The following is a 9,876-nucleotide window of genomic DNA, read 5'->3' on the forward strand; positions in this document are numbered from 1 at the left end:
AGTAATTAAATGTTTTATATGATGAATGATGAATATGGATAGTAGCCGACTTTATTTATTTAAAACTCGATTTAATTACTTGATGAGAACTGAACATTGTGTGCATATGAGATAAGTGTGACAATGTATTTGGTGTGAAGATGAATTAGTTGTGATTATTACTATGATTGAGATGAATGCCTGATTATTTGAATGATGTTGAAAACATGTACATACTATTTCGGTGATGTGGTGTTGAAATGAATTGTTCACCGTGACTCGGTGATGTTTTAAGTATGTTATGTGTGTTTCATTCATTCATATGCATTTGATGTTGGATCCCGGTGATGTTTTGGATCGTCGGTGGACATATTTCCCATTGTGCGGAAATTGTGTCGGTGGGCCGTATCTCGATGAGGCGTAGATCGGTTAGGTGGATTGATTCCACGGTTTATTGGTACCACATGCATAGTGTCAGTTGTGTCATATGCATTTTGTCGTAACATGATCGTATGAATTTCTGTGTTATGTGTTGTAATCTATTATTGCGTGAATTAATGAATAATAGATGTGAATCTGAATATGTATAATTGGGTGAACGGTATATTATGATGCTTGTTACTTATGAATTGTATAATATTTATTAATTGAGAATGAGACTCACCCTTACATGTTGTCATTTTCAGATTGAGGAGTAGCGACATTAGTGCTTGGTGAGGATGACTCGTAGAGTTTATCCGTTGTTTTGGGTCGTGTCGGTCATGCTCTGATCTTGTAACACTGGGGGACGATAGTTATAGAGATTTATGAGAATTCTCTATTTTATTTGGTGTTGGACTATGTTTCCATTTGGTTGTGTTGATGTTGTTTCTTATTCCGCTGTTATAAACATAATTGTGTTTTTGGTAATTCGTTTCCTAATAAAGCATGACTTGACCATGATTGGTTTATTTATTTTAAATAATTGTGACATCCTTGTGCGTATGTTTTACTCTGATATAACAATTTGTTTAAATTGCCGCGGGGTTAGAAGGGTGTTATAATAGTGGTATCAGAGCATAGTCGGTCGTTGTGACCAGAGTCCTAGTGTCAGTCTTTCCCTTTTGTATGCGACGAGTGCGAGTTATCACTGTCGATACTTTAATTCTAATGGAATTATTTTGTGGATTAGCAGAACAATGGCTGGAAGAGGTGGAAGAAACGACGATGCTATCGCTGAGGCTTTGGGCATGATTGCTGGTGTGCTGGGAGGGAATGTCAACGGAGCTGTGATTGGTGCTGACAGGCAGTTGAACAGTTTTCAGAGGAACAATCCTCCGTTGTTCAAGGGCACGCATGATCCTGAAGGTGCTCAGAAGTGGCTTAAGGAGATCGAGAGGATTTTCAGAGTCATCGATTGTGCTGAGAACCTGAAAGTGAGGTATGGTACTCATATGTTGTCCGAAGAGGCTGATGACTGGTGGATGGCTACTAGAGTTGAATTGGATGCTGACGGTGTAGCTATTTCCTAGGCCGTGTTCAAAAGAGAGTTTCTGAGGAGGTATTTTCCTGAAGACGTTCGAGGCAGGAAGGAGATTGAATTTTTGGAGCTGGCTCAAGGTAATATGACGGTACCAGAGTATGCTTCGAAATTTGTTGAGTTGGCGAAGTACTACGTTCACTACAACAATGACGAAGCTAGTGAATTCTCAAAGTGCATCAAGTTTGAGAATGGTCTTCGCGATGAGATCAAGCAAGGAATCCGGTATCAGAGGAATCGGCGGTTTGTCGATTTGGTGGACTGTAGTAGGATCTTTGAAGAGGATAACCTTAAGCTGAAGTCATCTCACTCTCGCGAGTTGGTTGACAAGAAAGGTAAGAAGCCTATGGATAGAGGTAAGCCATATGGTAGAGGAAATCCTAGAGCTGGGGATTGGAAGAGGCCTAGTGGGGGAGATTTTGGTGCTCCCGTTAGGTGCTACAACTGTGGTGAGACTGGGCATAGAAGGAATGAGTGCAAGAATGGAGAAAAGAAATGCTTCAAGTGCGGTAAGACGGGTCATATTGCTTCTGATTGTAGGGTGAAGATCGTGACTTGCTACAATTGCGGCGAAGAGGGTCACATCAGTCCACAATGCACTAAACCGAAGAAGGATCAGGTTGGTGGAAAAGTCTTTGCCTTGTCTGGGTCAGAGACTACTCCGGAAGATCGTCTGATTAAAGGTACGTGTTTTATCCATGACACACCTTTAGTTGCTATTATTGATACTGGAGCGACTCATTCGTTCATTTCATTAGATTGTGCTAAATGATTGGGATTAGAAATATCTGTTATTCATGGAAGTATGGTTATTGACACTCATGCGTCGGGTTCAGTAACTATTTCTTCTGCTTGTCTGAACTGTCCTATTGACATATTTGGTAGGAAGTTTGGAATGGACTTAGTGTGCCTTCCTCTTGAACAACTTGACATTATTTTGGGGATGAACTGGTTGCAATTTAATCGAGTTCATATCAATTGTTTTACGAAGACGGTTATCTTTCCTGAAGAGGTTAGTGTTGAGGATTTGACAGTGTCAGTCAAACAGATGAATTTACCTGTCAATGATGGAGCAGTAGTATTTATCTTGTGCTTTTCGATGGAAGCGAAAAGGGGCGATAATACTGGTGAACTATGAGTAATGAATGAGTATCCGGAAGTATTTCCAGGAGATGTTAATGAGATGCCACCTGAAAGAGAAGTGGAGTTCGCTATAGAATTGATTCCTGGAACTAGTCCTGTGTCGATGGCACCGTATCGCATGTCGGCATCAGAATTGGCTGAATTGAAGAAACAATTAGAGGAATTGTTGGAAAAGAAGTTTATTCGTCCTAGTGTGTCACCGTGGGGTGCGCCGGTACTGTTGGTTAAGAAGAAAGAAGGTTCAATGAGGCTATGTGTTGATTATAGACAATTGAACAAGGTGACGATCAAGAATCGATACCCTTTGCCGAGAATTGATGATTTAAGGGATCAACTGGTTGGAGCTTGTGTGTTTAGCAAAATTGATCTGAGGTCTGGATATCACCAAATTCGTGTGAAGGCGGAAGATATTCAGAAAACGGTATTCCGAACGAGGTATGGACACTATGAATATTCTGTTATGCCATTTGGAGTTACTAATGCACCTGGTGTTTTCATGGAGTATATGAACAGGATATTTCACCCGTATCTTGACAAGTTCGTGGTAGTGTTCATTGATGACATTCTAATTTACTCGAAGAGTGATGAAGAACATGCAGAGCATTTGAGAGTGGTATTGGAGCTATTGAAGGAGAAGAAGTTGTATGCGAAATTGTCTAAATGTGAATTCTGGTTGAAGGAAGTAAGTTTTCTTGGCCATGTAATTTCGAAGAATGGTATCACGGTGGATCCTATGAAGGTAGAAGCAGTATCCTAGTGGGAGACGCCGAAGAATGCTTCAGAGATTCGTAGTTTTCTTGGTCTGGCAGGTTACTATAGAAAGTTCATTGAAGGATTTTCAAAGTTGGCGTTACCAATGACTAAGTTAACAAGAAAAGAACAGGTATTTGTATGGGATTCAGAATGTGAGAAAGGTTTTCAAGAATTGAAGAAAAGATTTTCAAGTGCTCCGATCTTAATTTTGCCTAATCCAGCGAAGTCTTTCAATGTGTACTGTGATGCTTTACTGATGGGTTTAGGTGGTGTTTTGATGCAAGATAAGCAGGTAGTAGCTTATGCTTCAAGACAGTTGAAAATTCATGAAAGGAATTATCCAACTCATGATTTGGAATTGGCGGCTGTGGTGTTTGTGTTGAAATTATGGAGACATTATCTTTATGGTTCTCGATTTGAAGTATTTAGCGATCATAAGAGTTTGAAGTATCTCTTCGATCAGAAGGAACTTAATATGAGGCAGAGGAGATGGTTAGAATTTCTGAAAGATTATGATTTCGGTTTGAATTACCATCCTGGTAAAGCAAATGTTGTTGCTGATGCATTGAGTAGGAAGTCATTGTATATGTCTATGCTAATGGTGCGAGAATTGGATTTAATTGAGCAATTTCGAGATTTGAGTTTAGTATGCGAAAGTACTTCCAATAGTGTTAAGTTGGGAACGTTGAAGTTGACTAATATTATCCTTGAGGAGATTAGAAACGGACAGAAATCTGACGTTGGCTTGGTAGACAAGTTGACATTGATTAACCAAGGTCGAGGAGGTGAATTTTGGGTCGATGAGAATGGTGTTATAAGGTTTGGAGACCGAGTGTGTGTACCCGATGTTGCTGAGATCAAAAAGAGTATTCTGGAAGAAGGACACCGAAGTGGATTGAGTATTCATCCTGGTGCTACCAAGATGTATCATGACTTGAAGAAGTTGTTTTGGTGGCCTGGAATGAAGAAGGAAATTGCTGAGTTTGTTTATGCTTGCTTAATTTGTCAGAAGTCGAAAATTGAGCATTAGAGACCGTCTGGATTGATGGAACCGTTGTTTGTTCCGGATTGGAAGTGGGATGGAATTTCTATGGACTTTGTATCTGGTTTACCTAGAACGATCAAGAATTGTGATTCTATCTGGGTAATTGTGGACAGGTTGACGAAATCTGCCCACTTTATTCCAATAAGAATGGATTATCCAATGGAGAAGTTGGCTCAGTTGTATGTTGAGAAGATAGTGGGTTTGCATGGTGTTCCAGCTAGTATTGTGTCAGATAGAGACCCGAGGTTTACTTCTAAGTTCTGGACAGGATTGCAAGAAGCCTTAGGTACTAAGTTGAGATTGAGTTCTGCTTATCATCCGCAAACAGATGGTCAGACGGAGAGAACGATTCAATCATTAGAAGATTTGTTACGAGCATGTGTATTAGAAAAAGGTGGTTCTTGGGATAGTTATTTACCTTTGAATGAGTTTACCTACAACAATAGTTATCATTCGAGTATTGGTATGGCTCCTTTTGAAGCATTGTATGGAAGGAGATGTAGAACGCCGTTGTGTTGGTACGAATCTGGAGAGAATGCGAGGGTTGGACCGGAGATTGTGCAACAAACTACAGAAAAGATCAAGATGATTCAGGAGAAGATGAGAGCTTCTCAGAGTCGTCAGAAAAGTTACCATGACAAGAGAAGGAAGGATATTGAGTTTAAGGAGGGAGATTATGTGTTCATGCGAGTTACTCCGATGACTGGCATTGGAAGAGCCTTGAAGTCGAAGAAGTTAACTCTGCGTTTCATTGGTCCATTTCAGATTACTAAGAAGATTGGGAAGGTTGCTTATCAGATTGCTTTACCGCCTGCACTCACTAATTTGCATGATGTGTTCCATGTATCTCAGTTGAGGAAATACATTGCGGATCCGTCTCATGAGATTCAGGTAGATGATATACAGGTGCGAGATAATCTGACTGTAGAGACATTACCTATGAGGATTGAGGATCGTAAAGTGAAGCAGTTGCGAGGTAAAGAGATAGCAACGATGAAAGTGGTTTGGGGAGGACCAGCCGGTGGAAATGTTACATGGGAGTTAGAGAGCCAGATGAAGGACTCTTACCCAGAACTTTTCGTCTAAGGTATGTTTTCGAGGACGAAAACTCTTTTAGTGGGGGAGAGTTGTAACATCCCATAATTTCAGTTTATTAATTTAATTTGGATTTAATATGAATAATTGGAATTTTAGTATTTTAATTGGATTTAATTGGAAAAGGATGGAGTAAGAGCTATTGGGCTTATGGTGTGATGTTAGTAAAAGAGAGGTGCTAATTAGTTAGGCCTTTTACTAAGTTGTGGTTAATTTATTTTTATTTATTTTTCATAAAATAAGAAAAAGGAACCATTTGGGGAAAAAGGAAGAACACGTGAAAAGAACAAGAGAAGAGAAAGAGGCAAGAACGTGGAACCAGAAGGAGAGCATTCAAGAGATTCATCGAGGTAAGGGGGGACTCTTCCTTTTAGTATCTCTTATGTGATCTTAGGTAATAGGTAGATTGATGTATGGTTTGATTCAATTAGATATTGGGATTGTTAGGTTAGGGTGTTCTAATTTGGATTGAATTGATGATGATTTGTGTGAACTATTTGGTTAATAATGCGTCTAAATGATGTTTTGTGGTGTATAATTGAATATATGATGATTGTATGCCTGTATGTGATGCTTGGAATCGTTTTTGGGTGAAAAGGGTGTGAAATCGCAGGGTCTGTCGCAGACTTGGGGTTTGCTGAAATCGCAGGTCCGTTGAGCGGAGGGGGGTCCGCTGAGCGGAGGTCCCAACGTAGTTCGCTTCTGTTGGAAGTCGCTAGTGGTCCGCTGAGCGGAGGTCTGAAGGGTTCGCTTCTGTCTTGCTTCGTTGAGCGAACCTTGCTGAGCGAGAATTTTCTAAAACTTTAAAATAACGTATCTTTTGATCCGTAAATCATTTCTTAGTGCCGTTTTGAGTGTTATGTAAGTAATTAAATGTTTTATATGATGAATGATGAACATGGACAGTAGCCGACTTTATTTATTTAAAACTCGATTTAATTACTTGATGAGAACTGAACATTGTGTGCATATGAGATAGGTGTGACAATGTATTTGGTGTGAAGATGAATTAGTTGTGATTATTACTATGATTGAGATGAATGCCTGATTATTTGAATGATGTTGAAAACATGTACATACTATTTCGGTGATGTGGTGTTGAAATGAATTGTTCATCTTGACTCGGTGATGTTTTAAGTATGTTATGTGTGTTTCATTCATTCATATGCATTTGATGTTGGATCCCGGTGATGTTTTGGATCGTTGGTGGACATATTTCCCATTGTGCGGAAATTGTGTCGGTGGGTCGTATCTCGATGAGGCGTAGATCGGTTAGGTGGATTGATTCCACGGTTTATTGGTAACACATACATAGTGTCAGTTGTGTCATATGCATTTTGTCGTAACATGATCGTATGGATTTCTGTGTTATATGTTGTAATCTATTATTGCGTGAATTAATGAATAATAGATGTGAATCTGAATATGTATAATTGGGTGAACGGTATTTTATGATGCTTGTTACTTATGAATTGTATAATATTTACTAATTGAGAATGAGACTCACTCTTACATGTTGTCATTTTCAGATTGAGGAGTAGCGGCATTAGTTCTTGGTGAGGATGACTCGTAGAGTTTATCCGTTGTTTTGGGTCGTGTCGGTCATGCTCTGATCTTGTAACACTGGGGGACGATAGTTATAGATATTTATGAGAATTCTCTATTTTATTTGGTGTTGGACTATGTTTCCATTTGGTTGTGTTGATGTTGTTTCTTATTCCGCTGTGATAAACATAATTGTGTTTTTGGTAAATCGTTTCCTAATAAAGCATGACTTGACCATGATTGGTTTATTTATTTTAAATAATTGTGACATCCTTGTGCGTATGTTTTACTCTGATATAACTATTTGTTTAAATTGCCGCGGGGTTAGAAGGGTGTTATAATAGTGGTATCAGAGCATAGTCGGTCGTTGTGACCAGAGTCTTAGTGTCAGTCTTTCCCTTTTGTATGCGACGAGTGCGAGTTATCACTGTCGATACTTTAATTCTAATGGAATTATTTTGTGGATTAGCAGAACAATGGCTGGAAGAGGTGGAAGAAACGACGATGCTATCGCTGAGGCTTTGGGCATGATTGCTGGTGTGCTGGTAGGGAATGTTAACGGAGCTGTGATTGGTGCTGACAGGTAGTTGAACAGTTTTCAGAGGAACAATCCTCCGTTGTTCAAGGGCACGCATGATCCTGAAGGTGCTCAGAAGTGGCTTAAGGAGATGGAGAGGATTTTCAGAGTCATCGATTGTGCTGAGAACCTGAAAGTGAGGTATGGTACTCATATGTTGTCCGAAGAGGCTGATGACTGGTGGATGGCTACTAGAGTTGAATTGGATGCTGACGGTGTAGCTATTTCCTAGGCTGTGTTCAAAAGAGAGTTTTTGAGGAGGTATTTTCCTGAAGACGTTCGAGGCAGGAAGGAGATTGAATTTTTGGAGCTGACTCAGGGTAATATGACGGTACCAGAGTATGCTTTGAAATTTGTTGAGTTGGCGAAGTACTACGTTCACTACAACAATGACGAAGCTAGTGAATTCTCAAAGTGCATCAAGTTTGAGAATGGTCTTCGCGATGAGATCAAGCAAGGAATCTGGTATAAGAGGAATCGGCGGTTTGTTGATTTGGTGGACTGTAGTAGGATCTTTGAAGAGGATAACCTTAAGCTGAAGTCATCTCACTCTCGCGAGTTGGTTGACAAGAAAGGTAAGAAGCCTATGGATAGAGGTAAGCCATATGGTAGAGGAAATCCTAGAGCTGGGGATTGGAAGAGGCCTAGTGGGGGAGATTTTGGTGCTCCCGTTAGGTGCTACAACTGTGGTGAGACTGGGCATAGAAGGAATGAGTGCAAGAGTGGAGAAAAGAAATGCTTCAAGTGCGGTAAGACGGGTCATATTGCTTCTGATTGTAGGGTGAAGATCGTGACTTGCTACAATTGCGGCGAAGAGGGTCACATCAGTCCACAAAGCACTAAACCGAAGAAGGATCAGGTTGGTGGAAAAGTCTTTGCCTTGTCTGGGTCAGAGACTACTCCGGAAGATCGTCTGATTAAAGGTACATGTTTTATCCATGACACACCTTTAGTTGCCATTATTGATACTGGAGCGACTCATTCGTTCATTTCATTGGATTGTGCTAAACGATTGGGATTAGAAATATCTTTTATTCATGGAAGTAGGGTTATTGACACTCCTGCGTCGGGTTTAGTAACTACTTCTTCTGCTTGTCTGAACTGTCCTATTGACATATTTGGTAGGAAGTTTGGAATGGACTTAGTGTGCCTTCCTCTTGAACAACTTGACATTATTTTGGGGATGAACTGGTTGCAATTTAATCGAGTTCATATCAATTGTTTTACGAAGACGGTTATCTTTCCTGAAGAGGTTAGTGTTGAGGATTTGACTGTGTCAGTCAAACAGATGAATTTAGCTGTCAATGATGGAGCAGTAGTATTTATGTTGTGCTCTTCGTTGGAAGCGAAAGGGGGCGATAATACTGGTGAACTACGAGTAGTGAATGAGTATCCGGAAGTATTTCCAGGAGATGTTAATGAGATGCCACCTGAAAGAGAAGTGGAGTTCGCTATAGAATTGATTCCTGGAACTAGTCCTGTGTCGATGGCACCGTATCGCATGTCGGCATCGGAATTGGCTGAATTGAAGAAACAATTAGAGGAATTATTGGAAAAGAAGTTTATTCGTCCTAGTGTGTCACCGTGGGGTGCGCCGGTACTGTTGGTTAAGAAGAAAGAAGGTTCAATGAGGCTATGTGTTGATTATAGACAATTGAACAAGGTGACGATCAAGAATCGATACCCTTTGCCGAGAATTGATGATTTAAGGGATCAACTGGTTGGAGCTTGTGTGTTTAGCAAAATTGATCTGAGGTCTGGATATCACCAAATTCGTGTGAAGGCGGAAGATATTCAGAAAACGGTATTCCGAACGAGGTATGGACACTATGAATATTCTGTTATGCCATTTGGAGTTACTAATGCACCTGGTGTTTTCATGGAGTATATGAACAGGATATTTCACCCGTATCTTGACAAGTTCGTGGTAGTGTTCATTGATGACATTCTAATTTACTCGAAGAGTGATGAAGAACATGCAGAGCATTTGAGAGTGGTATTGGAGCTATTGAAGGAGAAGAAGTTGTATGCGAAATTGTCTAAATGTGAATTCTGGTTGAAGGAAGTAAGTTTTCTTGGCCATGTAATTTCGAAGAATGGTATCGCGGTGGATCCTATGAAGGTAGAAGCAGTATCCTAGTGGGAGACGCCGAAGAATGCTTCAGAGATTCGTAGTTTTCTTGGTCTGGCAGGTTACTATAGAAAGTTCATTGAAGGATT

This window comes from Vicia villosa, unplaced genomic scaffold, assembly GCF_029867415.1.
Source record: "Vicia villosa cultivar HV-30 ecotype Madison, WI unplaced genomic scaffold, Vvil1.0 ctg.002157F_1_1, whole genome shotgun sequence".
NCBI classification, from domain to species: Eukaryota; Viridiplantae; Streptophyta; class Magnoliopsida; order Fabales; family Fabaceae; genus Vicia; species Vicia villosa.